The sequence below is a fragment of the Phyllobates terribilis genome, unplaced genomic scaffold (genome assembly GCF_046119375.1).
Source record: "Phyllobates terribilis strain yellow unplaced genomic scaffold, ASM4611937v1 Scaffold_170__1_contigs__length_4071412, whole genome shotgun sequence".
Classification (NCBI taxonomy): domain Eukaryota; kingdom Metazoa; phylum Chordata; class Amphibia; order Anura; family Dendrobatidae; genus Phyllobates; species Phyllobates terribilis.
In genome coordinates, this window is record NW_027362930.1 from 477,674 (window position 1) to 491,695 (window position 14,022).

At 42.7% G+C, this 14,022-nt stretch overlaps 2 non-coding genes and 2 pseudogenes across 2 annotated transcripts; all 4 read right to left on the reverse strand.

Moving 5' to 3' along the window:
- Positions 1-784: 784 nt before the first annotated feature.
- On the reverse strand, positions 785-975 carry LOC141211739 (U2 spliceosomal RNA). Its single transcript, XR_012281675.1, has one exon. It is a non-coding gene; the product is annotated as a U2 spliceosomal RNA (small nuclear RNA).
- A 1,115-nt stretch (positions 976-2,090) lies between these two features.
- Positions 2,091-2,272, reverse strand: LOC141211801 (U2 spliceosomal RNA). Its single transcript, XR_012281716.1, has one exon. It is a non-coding gene; the product is annotated as a U2 spliceosomal RNA (small nuclear RNA).
- A 5,993-nt stretch (positions 2,273-8,265) lies between these two features.
- On the reverse strand, positions 8,266-8,442 carry LOC141211671 (U2 spliceosomal RNA; annotated as a pseudogene).
- A 5,006-nt stretch (positions 8,443-13,448) lies between these two features.
- LOC141211905 (U2 spliceosomal RNA) lies at positions 13,449-13,563 on the reverse strand (annotated as a pseudogene).
- Between the last annotated feature and the right edge of the window lie 459 nt (positions 13,564-14,022).

Below are 14,022 nucleotides of genomic sequence, written 5' to 3' on the forward strand. Positions count from 1 at the left end.
TGCTGCTGCTGGCTGTCCAGCAGCAGACTGAAGGTGGCTGCTGCTGTGCACAGGTATATAAAGGCTCAGAGCCTATTATGACACGCGCAGCCAGCGTTCCATTGCCACATTCCATCTACTGCAGGCAGGATACCTGGCTGGCTGAATGTCGCTGAGAAGCTCACAGAGACCGCCATAAGCAACAGTTTAACAGAATGCCACAGACTAATCAACCAAACTTTTTGGGTTGGGTTCTCTTTTATAGTCTGCAGGCATTAAATGAAAGAAGTCAGTGTTCCAGCAGAAGGAGACAACGTTTCAGAAAAGGCATTGTAGCAAACCAAAAAAGAAATTTTAAGCGCAGCAGAGTAACCAGCGCACATACCTGTTAGCTCAGGTGAGTTTAAAAGGCTGCTGTTGATAACAAGGGCATTTGCTAAATAGATGGTGTGTGTGCAACAATATACTGAAAGGTCAATTATATTGTGCAGCTTATCTCACCACCTGTAGTTATTTAGGTGAAAGCTCCAAAATGCTTGCCTAATATGTCTGTTTATCCAAAAGGAAGTAAAAAGGGAGAGCTAGAAAGATAGCATTGCATCACATTACATGGCAATGCAATGCACAGTTGCTGAAGTTGAACCAAAATGAGCTTGTAATCTGGCTTCTGCAACTTTGAACATGAAAAATCCAATGAGGAGAAGAAAAGCAAAGCCAAAGAGTCCATCCCAAAATCCGACAAACAAGCAAAATGAACAAAAAACATTGAATTCAATTCTTTCTGATTTTAGAAACTGCATTAAAGAAGGGGTGCACCGGTCCTGGAGATACTGCAATACCAGGTCAATGCGTGGAGTGGACAGAGCAAGCTCTTTTTCCATCTCCCTGTTCTAAAAATCCATTTAATATATGGTCCCCAGATAGGGGACGTATCAGATATTAAACTGATAAGAACAGATACTACACTTGATCTTAGCCAAAAGGCCGAGAAGCGATAACCAGAATTGGTTTCAAACTACGGAGCCACCCAAGGATCCTGAAAAGTCCATTTGTGGAGATGAGCTCCTGGACTCCCGTTAAGAAGACATGTTGTCAACCTCTAGATCCCTTACATGCCTGCACTTTTCGGCTTGCTGCTGCTGCAATCCACGCGTTTTAGATCTGCATAACTCCACCTCTTTAAACACAGCACCTTCACCCCCTGCTGTTCCCACCCGCCTCAACACCGTTGGAAGGGAGGAGAACCAATTAAGGCGGGGGGTGGGGTGGAACGAGCAGCTGTCTACCCTTAGCAGGAGGGCTCCTGATTACATACCTCTCCTGCTGCTGCTGCTGCTGGCTGTCCAGCAGCAGACTGAAGGTGGCTGCTGCTGTGCACAGGTATATAAAGGCTCAGAGCCTATTATGACACGCGCAGCCAGCGTTCCATTGCCACATTCCATCTACTGCAGGCAGGGTACCTGGCTGGCTGAATGTCGCTGAGATGCTCACAGAGACCGCCATAAGCAACAGTTTAACAGAATGCCACAGACTAATCAACCAAACTTTTTGGGTTGGGTTCTCTTTTATAGTCTGCAGGCATTAAATGAAAGAAGTCAGTGTTCCAGCAGAAGGAGACAACGTTTCAGAAAAGGCATTGTAGCAAACCAAAAAAGAAATTTTAAGCGCAGCAGAGTAACCAGCGCACATACCTGTTAGCTCAGGTGAGTTTAAAAGGCTGCTGTTGATAACAAGGGCATTTGCTAAATAGATGGTGTGTGTGCAACAATATACTGAAAGGTCAATTATATTGTGCAGCTTATCTCACCACCTGTAGTTATTTAGGTGAAAGCTCCAAAATGCTTGCCTAATATGTCTGTTTATCCAAAAGGAAGTAAAAAGGGAGAGCTAGAAAGATAGCATTGCATCACATTACATGGCAATGCAATGCACAGTTGCTGAAGTTGAACCAAAATGAGCTTGTAATCTGGCTTCTGCAACTTTGAACATGAAAAATCCAATGAGGAGAAGAAAAGCAAAGCCAAAGAGTCCATCCCAAAATCCGACAAACAAGCAAAATGAACAAAAAACATTGAATTCAATTCTTTCTGATTTTAGAAACTGCATTAAAGAAGGGGTGCACCGGTCCTGGAGATACTGCAATACCAGGTCAATGCGTGGAGTGGACAGAGCAAGCTCTTTTTCCATCTCCCTGTTCTAAAAATCCATTTAATATATGGTCCGCAGATAGGGGACGTATCAGATATTAAACTGATAAGAACAGATTTTTTTCTTTTTCATTTTGTTCTTATATTTCAGTTGTTATTTCTCTTCTAATATTTCTCTTGCCTTATAATCTGTTCATGCTACAAGGTTCCACAGATGAAAGTTCCATAGACTCTTGGCTCTTTTTTTCCCAATTCTCTTCAGATCTAACAGGTAATAAATATATATTTCACTTAGTGCTAATTTTATGCATTCACTTTCACTTATAAAATCTCTTTTAAAAAGCAATATGTTTCGGACTTTCCATAGCGCATCCTTTATTCCATTTATCATTATCCAGATGACTCTTTCTTTTTCTTTTGATTGACATGTAAAATTTCCATATAAAACTACTTCGTGATTTAAAAACTTAAGACCAGTAACAAACTTTAAGAGACTTCCAACTTCTTTCCAGACATTTTGGGCATAAAAACAGTTCCAAAAGGTGTGTAAAACTGTTTCCTCTCTAACACAGCCTGTTCTAGGGCATCTTGCAGTATTGCACAATCCCCTTCTGTGTTGAAAAAATCTAACAGGAACACATTCTTGCACTATTGCCCATGCCAAGTCTTTATATTCATTTGTTAGATAAGGTGCATAAGTCATTCTCCAAATTCTTCCACTTTTAGTGTATGTAAAGTTTGCCACTGCTGTCATCGTTTCTTTTCTCTTTGTCTCTAGAGCCAGTCTTCTTGAATTTGACAGCATCTCCACATCTATTTCAGGTAAGTTATAAAGTCTAATTGTTTTTTCTAGTAAGACATATTGTTTTGGCGGTGTAATTAGGACAGGAGAATTTTGGGGCAATGTTATCCACTTTCTTTTCCTAAAGATATCTCCAGCTGCATATCTTAAGTAGAAAGACCAATGAGTTCTTAGATTGGTCATTTTGAAGCAAAAACTAAAGAACTTTAGGTACAAAAATTTTTTGATATTTGGGATATTCTTTCCACCATATTTATGCTGCTTGTACATTGTCTCTCTTCGAACCTTCTCCATTTTTGATCCCCACAGAAAAAGAAAAATTTGTCTCTGGAGAAACTTTACTGTGTTCTCATTCGGAGGGTACACCATACTTAAAAACAACATTATCGGCAACAACAAAGACTTAATGATCAAGTTTTTACCTTCCATTGATAATTTTCTGAGTTTCCATAAACTTATCTTCTTTTGCATTTTCTCCTTCACCAACTGCCAACTTTCTTCTCCATCATTCTTCTTTGTAAACACAACACCTAAAATTTTGATCTTATCACTTCTTATTTTAAGTTGAGGAATCTGCGCATCTGACCAATCACCGAATCCAAGACATTCGCTCTTCTCCAAGTTCAGTTTGAAGGCAGATGCTAAACAAAAAAAATCAGTAGTTCTTACTGCTCTTCTCAGCGATTGTTCTGAGTCGCACAGGATCGTGATGTCATCCATGTACCCCAGTGACTTAGTACTTAGTCCATTTCCACCTGGTATGGGTACACCTTTCACCATCTTATCTTTCCTCAACATTGCCAGTAGAGGCTCGATTGCGCAGATAAAAAGCAGAGGCGAGAGTGGGCATCCTTGTTTGACACCCGACTTTAGAAAAACTTCTGAAGATAAAAAACCATTAATTAAAATCCTGCTAAAACTTCCATCATATAAAAGTGCAATGTGCTTAATAAAAACATCCGGGAATTTCATTTTCTTTAACACAGAATACAGGTACTTATGAGAGACTCTGTCGTACGCTTTCTGGAAATCAAGGGACAGAAGAGCTAGCTTTTGCTTCCTCTCTTGCTGATACCATATTGCGTCCCGTATAATATTCAAGTTTTCTGCAATTGTACGACCAGGCACACCACATACCTGATCAGGATGCACGACCTTCTCTATCACCTTCTTCATTCTGTTCACCATGATTTTTGCCATAATTTTATAATCTACGTTGAGTAACGTGATTGGTCTCCAGTTCTCTAGATTAGTCTTATCTCCTTTTTTAAAAAGCAGGGTGACCACACCACTTCTCCAAGATTCAGGCAATTTGTCACATAAAAAGACAGCTTTAAAAATCTCAAACAGGTCGTCTTTTAAAATCTCCCAAAAAGTAAGATAAAATTCAATTTGTAGTCCGTCAGTACCCGGTGTTTTTCCTCTAGAAAAGCTTTTGATTGCACTTAGCAGTTCTTCTTCACAGATATCTTCAATCAACAACTCTTGATCTAGCTTTTCAAGGTGATTCTGCAATGAATTAAGAGCATCAGGTAAAAAATCAGCGTCAATTTTCTTTTCGCTAAAAAGATTTTGATAAAAAGTTTGCGCTTTGTCCAACAGTCCATCTTTAGTTGTTTCACCATCAAGTTCTTTAATTAATTCTTTGCGTTCTAAAGATTTTTTGAAAAAGAACCTGGAACATGTTTCATTTTTTTCCATATGTTCTACCTTGGCATTGAAAATTATTTCTTTGCCTTTCTGTTCAATTGCTTTTTTAATGTCTTCTTTGACTTGTAAAATAACATCCTCCATATCTATCCCTGCATTTCTGAGTTTGTAACCTGTTTGCAGTTTTGTATTCAGGTCTTTAAACCATTTCTGATTCTGTCTGGCCTTCCTTTTGCCAGCTAAGAGAAAAAAATGTCTAATTTGAAACTTCACATACTCCCACCATTCTAGAATTCTTTTGTAATAACGTTTTTTCCCCTGTAGTTTTTTATAAAATTTCAAAAATTCCTCTTTTATACTTTCATCTTCCAGCAGCAGAGTGTTCAACTTCCAGACACCTCGCCCTTTCTCTAGACTGGGCAATTCCAAGTGAGTAATTAATGTTTTGTGGTCAGAAAAGATGTTACCTGTTAGATCCACTTTATTCACTTTAAAACTCTGTGATGTCAGAACAAAGTCAATTCTTGATTTTAGAAGATTGTTCTCCCAAGTGTATCCTGGTTCAGAGGTATTCTTTACTCTCCAGACATCATTCAGGCAAGTATCATCGATTAGATTTTTTAACTGCATCTCAGTTTTGTCTTTCCTTCTAGTACCTGATGTCCTATTTTCATCAGACCGGATACAATTGAAGTCACCGCCAACCACAGTTGGTGTAGGACCAGGTATAAAGAGTTTGATGATATCTAATAAACTGGATCTTTCCTCTTTAATCGGAGATGCATAAACATTAATCAGCTTGAACTCGGATCCACAGTAACTCACATTAACAACTAGTGCACGTCCAGGTTCAACTTCAGTGAACGAGGTAACCTTAAAGTCTTTGTTTTTAAACAGGACGCCAACACCAGTAGCACGCGATCCATTTTCACCGGACCAGATGGAAGGTCCGTTCGCCCAATCTTCCCTTAGTTTGTTATAGTTAGGGTCATGGTCAATGCCGCATTCTTGAAGTAAAAAAATATCAGCATCTAAAGTCATCAGGTAAGAAAATAAAGCAGCTCTCTTGACAGAGCCCTTTAAACTCCTCACATTTAGTGAGGCAATTTTGAGTGTAGCCATAAATCATTTAAACAGAACTTGAGTCCGTATCTGACATGAATCCGACCGGGGTAGAGGGACCCGCAGAAACGTCCGTGTCTGAGAATTCCTCGATGTTCACCGGATCAGATGGGTTTACAGGTTTAGGAACTGAGATGATCGGTTTAGGTGAGTAATTAGGGAGGACTATTTTCAAACGCCCAGCAGGTCTTTTGCTGGCGCTCTCTCCCTTAAACAAACTCGACTTCTCCTTTTTCCTTTTCCTCAAAACCTCCACGTCAATGTCAATCTCCTCCTCCTCCTCCTCACCACCAGCCTCCTTAGAAGACTCCTCTCCCATCTCCACTTCAGACTCAGCTGGATTCTCCTCCACCACATGACCATCTGGACTCTCCGACCAATCCTTGAGAACAATGCTATCCCCAGGCGGGTCCCCAGCAGTGTCCTTGGGCGGATCCCCAGAAGGGTTCCCGGGAGGGTCCTTGGATTTGTCTGTTTGTTCTTCAGGACTGGACCGCTTCGGAGGGGCTCCCCCCCGAGCTGCATCTGCATAGCTGAAGGTCTTTTTTCTCAACGGACAATCCCGAAAAGAGTGCCCAGGGATACGGCAGATATTACAGATCATCTGATTTGGGCAGTTCAGAGTGACATGTCCTTTTTGATAGCACTTCTTGCAAAGAGCGTTCTCCTCCTTGCAGCTCTCAAAGGAATGCCCAAAGTCCATACATTTTCTGCAGAAGATAGGCATCCCTGGATAGAAGAGTCTTCCTCTCTCTCTGCCAATCAGGAAGCTCTGAGGCGGATGATTGAGTCCACCAATTCCCAAACCTTCTCTCAGCTTCACGATGAACTTGTATTTTCCGGTCCACAACCTCTCAGAGTTCATGATTTTGTGAGAGAAGTGGACCTCAGAGCAATAGTTATGCAGAAACGCAGCCACATCCTTTTCAGAGACATGCGGATTGCTCATATGAACCACCACAGACTTCTCTTCTGCCAGGCAGAGGGTCACAAAACACAGTCCTTTAAGATCTTCCTCCTGAAGTCTCAGCTTGATCTGATGGTAAAAATTCTGAGATGCCACTTCAGAGGTCAGGGTAAGCACAAAGCGTCCAGGAGCATCTTGAAGTGCCAGAATGTTCTCCCTTTTCACCTGCAGGATCTCAAGCAGGACTTTCCTCACGAAGAAAGACAGGGAGAACTTGTCACGGGCTCGCTCTTCAACTTCAATCTTGAAAGAGTTCTTGATCTTCAAGTCGCCAGCTCCAGCGGAACGGAGAGTAGCCGATGTCGCCATCGCCATATTCAGGTAAGTCGATCGCCTTCTTGGTTCTCTTCAGCACGCACACCCCCTATAGCAGCAGGAGGCTTAAGACAGTAGAACTGCCGATGCCTCAAGGCCGAGGATGCGATAGGCTTTGGAGTCTTCCAGCAACAACACTTGGTCGTAGCCAAAAGGCCGAGAAGCGATAACCAGAATTGGTTTCAAACTACGGAGCCACCCAAGGATCCTGAAAAGTCCATTTGTGGAGATGAGCTCCTGGACTCCCGTTAAGAAGACATGTTGTCAACCTCTAGATCCCTTACATGCCTGCACTTTTCGGCTTGCTGCTGCTGCAATCCACGCGTTTTAGATCTGCATAACTCCACCTCTTTAAACACAGCACCTTCACCCCCTGCTGTTCCCACCCGCCTCAACACCGTTGGAAGGGAGGAGAACCAATTAAGGCGGGGGGTGGGGTGGAACGAGCAGCTGTCTACCCTTAGTAGGAGGGCTCCTGATTACATACCTCTCCTGCTGCTGCTGCTGCTGGCTGTCCAGCAGCAGACTGAAGGTGGCTGCTGCTGTGCACAGGTATATAAAGGCTCAGAGCCTATTATGACACGCGCAGCCAGCGTTCCATTGCCACATTCCATCTACTGCAGGCAGGATACCTGGCTGGCTGAATGTCGCTGAGAAGCTCACAGAGACCGCCATAAGCAACAGTTTAACAGAATGCCACAGACTAATCAACCAAACTTTTTGGGTTGGGTTCTCTTTTATAGTCTGCAGGCATTAAATGAAAGAAGTCAGTGTTCCAGCAGAAGGAGACAACGTTTCAGAAAAGGCATTGTAGCAAACCAAAAAAGAAATTTTAAGCGCAGCAGAGTAACCAGCGCACATACCTGTTAGCTCAGGTGAGTTTAAAAGGCTGCTGTTGATAACAAGGGCATTTGCTAAATAGATGGTGTGTGTGCAACAATATACTGAAAGGTCAATTATATTGTGCAGCTTATCTCACCACCTGTAGTTATTTAGGTGAAAGCTCCAAAATGCTTGCCTAATATGTCTGTTTATCCAAAAGGAAGTAAAAAGGGAGAGCTAGAAAGATAGCATTGCATCACATTACATGGCAATGCAATGCACAGTTGCTGAAGTTGAACCAAAATGAGCTTGTAATCTGGCTTCTGCAACTTTGAACATGAAAAATCCAATGAGGAGAAGAAAAGCAAAGCCAAAGAGTCCATCCCAAAATCCGACAAACAAGCAAAATGAACAAAAAACATTGAATTCAATTCTTTCTGATTTTAGAAACTGCATTAAAGAAGGGGTGCACCGGTCCTGGAGATACTGCAATACCAGGTCAATGCGTGGAGTGGACAGAGCAAGCTCTTTTTCCATCTCCCTGTTCTAAAAATCCATTTAATATATGGTCCCCAGATAGGGGACGTATCAGATATTAAACTGATAAGAACAGATTTTTTTTTTTTTTTTTAAAACATTCAGGTTGTTGTAAACAACAGTATGAAAGTCCGCCAAAACCTTCAAATAGTTGCTCAACTATAACTCATCATCATGGTTAATCTTTATTCTTTTTATAAATTTATGTTTCCAAAATCAGAGTTAGTATATTTGTGCTATATTACTCTCATGAAGGTACATAAAATTACTGGTACTTTACCAGATGACGCCATTTCATGACCTTCCAAATGCCCTCAGCGTCCAATCCACCACCTCTACTCTTGTCCCATTTATATATAAGGTACAACCTAGATAGAATTAACCGAATACAGTTATTAATAGGTACAGTTTTTCTTTTGAACAAAGCCAGGTTTCTCACATCCCAAAGGCTTTCCATGACACACACCATTATTAACCACAAAATCCTTTCATTCACCTTTCCACATGCACCAATACCAAACATAGCCACTCTCCAGTTAATATAACTCACACCTGCTAATTCCTTACATAGACCACCCACACCTTTCCACACACTATATGCATAATCACAATCCCACATCACATGTCTCACAGTCTCACTCGCTCCACACCCTTCTCTTGGACATACATTCGTTCTGATCAAATCTCTTCTCTTTTGCACATCTCTCACAGGCAGTATATCATGCAAAGCCATCCACACCACATCCTTCTGTTTATTCGACATACCATGCGTACCCAATTTTTCCCATGCATCCGCCACTTCATTAAATCTTAAATCATTAATATTACATTCAATCTCATTTGCTCTCATTTTTCCCATCACCGCTTTTGGTTTCTCAAACTCACACATAGACACAGCCAGCAAATCATTCTTTCTAACAAACCTTTCAATCACCTCATACCACACAGGACATTTAAAAGCCACAGGCACACTTCCATCTTTTTTCACCCAGCATAACCCATACAACATCCATCCAGCCATATATCGCAACATATATGCACCTTTGTTCTTTTTACCCATTAGCACTACCACTGTTTTAATATAATTAAGGCTCAGGAATATTTCAATATCAGGAAAATTCAGACCACCATTCTGATATGTTTTGTATAAATATTCTCTCTTTAATTTTTCCATTTTACTCCCCCAAAAAAAAGTAAAAATTAATTTTTGTACTCTTTTTATTTTTTTGTATGGGGACGGAAAGACCCCAGCAACATAAAGTAATATTGGAAGTATTACTGCCTTAATTATAAGTACCTTTCCATTCAATGTCAACTCACGCATTCGCCAAAAATTCAGTTTCTTCTCTATCCGTAACCCACACTCATCCCAACTTTCAGTACCCTTCAGATCATCATTCAGCAATATACCCAAGACTTTAATCGACCCTTCCATACATGTCACACCATCCATCTTAATCCTACTATCACCAAAACACTTAAAACAACATTTATCCCAGTTTACCCTAAAAGCAGACGCACCACAGAAAAAATCCAATAATAACTTCACTCTACTCATAGACGCAATACTCTCACTCACAATCACCACATCATCCATATATCCCAGCACCTTGACATTCATTCCTTTACTCCCAGGTATTAGCATTCCTTTTATCGCTTTCTCTCTCCTAATCATACATAACAAAGGTTCAATCACACTAACAAACAAAACAGGGGAGAGAGGGCACCCCTGTCTAACACCTGATTTAATCAGGAATTTATCACACAACCAACCATTCACTAAAACTTCACTCGTCACATCATCATACAAACATCTCACACCATCTAGGAACTTCTTAGGGAAACCCATTTTTTCTAACACTTCAAACATAAACACATGCGACACTCTATCAAACGCCTTCTCAAAATCTAAAGCCAACAACATACACTTCTGCTTTCTATCTCTACAGTCTCCCAGCACATCTCTCAACAACAACAGATTATCACTTATACATCTCCCAGGCACAGCACACACTTGATCATCCTTGACAACCTTCCCAATCACTTCACGCATACGGTTTGCTAAAATCTTGCTATACACCTTGTAGTCGGAATTTAGAAGCGTTATTGGCCTCCAATTCCCCAGTTTTTTCTTTTCACCTTTTTTATAGATTAACACAACCACACCTTCTTTCATAGATTCACACAGTTCTCCATTCTCCCACATATACTTACATACTTCCGTCAGATCCGCACCCATGCACTCCCACGCTTTCACATACAACTCTACTGGTATACCATCTTTACCTGGTGTTTTGTTTTTCTGAGCACTGAACACCACCTTTCTCACTTCATCCAGAATCACATCCTCACACAAGTTCTCACATTCATCATTATCCAATTTATCTTCCAAGCTACCTAACACTTCACCCATCAAACCAGAATCAATCCATTTATCCCCATACAGTCTACTATAGAAACCATTCACCTCCTCAATCACACCCTCTCCAGTTATACTCACATCATTCTCATCCAGTAATTCATCCATATCCATTTTTTTTCCATTCATTTTTTTGAAAAAGTATCTGGTACATTTTTCGTTTTTTTCCAGGTGTTCTATTTTGGTTCTGTACATTATTTCTTTCCCCTTTTTCTCAATCACACGTTTTAACTCATTCTTTGCTTCCACTAACAAATCACTCACATCAATCCCAGACATACTGCATTTTTTCAACCATTCAATCCTCATATTTAATTCTTTGAATTTATTTCTATATATGGCGGCTTTCTTGTAGCCCCATTTTCTGAAAAATTTTTGGATTTCTTGCTTCACCCAATCCCACCATTCTAACACACATGCAAACCTGTTTTTATAGTATCCCCACCTTTCATACTTCTTTTTAAACTCACTCATCACTCTTTCATCCTCTAGCAACCTCACATTCAGCTTCCATACACCCCTCCCATGCACAAAGCTCCCTTTCTGTCTGAACATACCCCTCAAACACTCGTGGTCCGAGAAGGGGACCGCACACTGCTTAAAACTAATGCACTCCAGATTTTTGGAGAAAAGCATCCTGTCAATACGTGATTCGATCCCCCCTCTGTCCGCCTTATATGTAGGTGGTGGATTGTCCGACCTTAAAGTAGCGGCATCTGAAAAAGAAAAATCTGAAATTAAATGGGATAATTTTTTCCCGGTTACATCACCGGTTTCATCCGTAACACAATTAAAGTCACCAACAAAAATGGTAGGAATCTTTCCTGGCAAAAATAACTGAACCTTTTCCAAGAGAGCAAGACGCTCCTCTTTTCCGGTAGGACTATAGATGTTAACTATTCTTACCCGCCACCCCCTATATTTCACTATGGCAATAATGCACCTCCCCACCTCCACCACTGTGTAGCTGTCCATGCTGCACTCTGCATTCCCCAGCAGGATCCCCACACCATCGTTCTTATTTACATTAGACCCAGACCAGATGTGCTGTCCATGAGGCCAGTCCTGATCGTCCGGCACTTCTGATAATCCGCACTCCTGCAGGCAGTAAATGTCTGCTCCCAATGATCTGATATACCTGAGCACAGTACACCTGCGTCCTTTAGATTTCATCTGCCTCACATTTAAGGATAGGACATTAAGTGAAGCTTTGGAAGCCATATCAGAACTTTCTTATGGAGATTTCTACATGTCCCCCATTTCTGTATCAGCCTTGTCCTTCTGGGGGCTGGCAGCCGGACTGGTAACAGGTGAGGGCAGGAACCCCCTCTAAAAAATCGCAATCAGGGGAGAAAACCAAGTCTGGATAAGCCCGCTCACTCATGGGACTTTCACTGCCCTCATCTGCATAATGATAAGCGAGGCGGGGTTTCTTCACAGCATTCCCCCTGGTCTCTTCAGAGGACCTTGCTGCTGCTGTGAAATCCCCCTGCTCCTTTATTTCACACTTAGTGCCACTGGCACTGACACTCTGCTCCTCCTCATCATCTGCCTGCAGCTTGTCCCAGGAGACATGGGGCGTTCTGCTCAGTGCCTCCTCCACATCTCCTTCACCACAGGCAGACACAAGTACTGGGAGCTGCTCGCTGAGCTCCATGTCTAGCTCCGCCCCCTCCAACGTCACTGGCTCTGTAGCTCCGCCCCCCACTCTCACTGCAGATACAGAGGCTGCTGGTGGAGCGCTCTGAGTCACAGGGATGGCAGCACTCACAGGTGTCAGATTCAGCAGCTGATTGCCTGAGGGCAGCTGATTACCTGCAGCTGAGGAGGCAAGTAACTCTTCGCTGACAATGGAGTCAGCTCCATGAGGTCGGCTCTGCTGCAGAGCATTGCTACCAGGCATTACAGGGCTGGCGGAGGCAACCTGGGCATACAGCCTGGCTCCACCAGTGCGTGCCCTGCAATCCCTGTACACATGTCCAGACTCCCCACAGCCATTACATACAACAGGGTTGGGGCAGTCCTTTGCACGGTGCCCAGGTAGATTACATTTTCTGCAGAGCATTGCTTCAGGGCAGTTCTCCTGCATGTGGCCATAGGAGTTACATTTGCGGCAGTAAAAGGGGGCTTCAGGGAAAAATAAATATCCATTATTCCTGCCAATGCTGAAATTTAAAGGGGGATAGTGGAAACCCCCAGGGCCCTGAGGGTCTATCCCAAAACGGACAAAGAACTTGTGCTTCCCAGTCCACAGTCCAGACTCCATGCTAACTACTCTGTGGGCATACTGTACATAGGAACAATGTCTTTTAAGGAAATCTGCTATTTCTTCCAGGGGGACAAAGGGATTATGCATGAAAACCACTAAGGGTATGTCCCCTCTGGAATAAAGGACTGTGAAAGTAAGTCCTGAAAGCAAGTCATTGTCAGCATTTTCCCTGAGGGCTCTGTACAGGTTTTGGCATGCACCAACAGAAGAAAAAACAAGCACATACCGTCCCTCTCTCCTGAATTCCTGCAGGCATACGATCTCCTCCTTCTTTACCTTCAGTATGTCATAAAGCACCATATTGACCAGGTATCCCAGTGAAAAATGCATTCTCTTCTCCTGCGCGACCTCGATCCTGAAACCATTACGGACCCGGGCATCCCCGGTCCCTGCGAAGTGGACAACTACTCCCATCCTTTCCAGGTTCGCCTTCTCTCTCCACCATTCCTTTTAGTACAGCATAGCTGTACTAGCCTTTAAATGACCAGACCAGGCATACTGCACTTGATCTTAGCCAAAAGGCCGAGAAGCGATAACCAGAATTGGTTTCAAACTACGGAGCCACCCAAGGATCCTGAAAAGTCCATTTGTGGAGATGAGCTCCTGGACTCCCGTTAAGAAGACATGTTGTCAACCTCTAGATCCCTTACATGCCTGCACTTTTCGGCTTGCTGCTGCTGCAATCCACGCGTTTTAGATCTGCATAACTCCACCTCTTTAAACACAGCACCTTCACCCCCTGCTGTTCCCACCCGCCTCAACACCGTTGGAAGGGAGGAGAACCAATTAAGGCGGGGGGTGGGGTGGAACGAGCAGCTGTCTACCCTTAGCAGGAGGGCTCCTGATTACATACCTCTCCTGCTGCTGCTGCTGCTGGCTGTCCAGCAGCAGACTGAAGGTGGCTGCTGCTGTGCACAGGTATATAAAGGCTCAGAGCCTATTATGACACGCGCAGCCAGCGTTCCATTGCCACATTCCATCTACTGCAGGCAG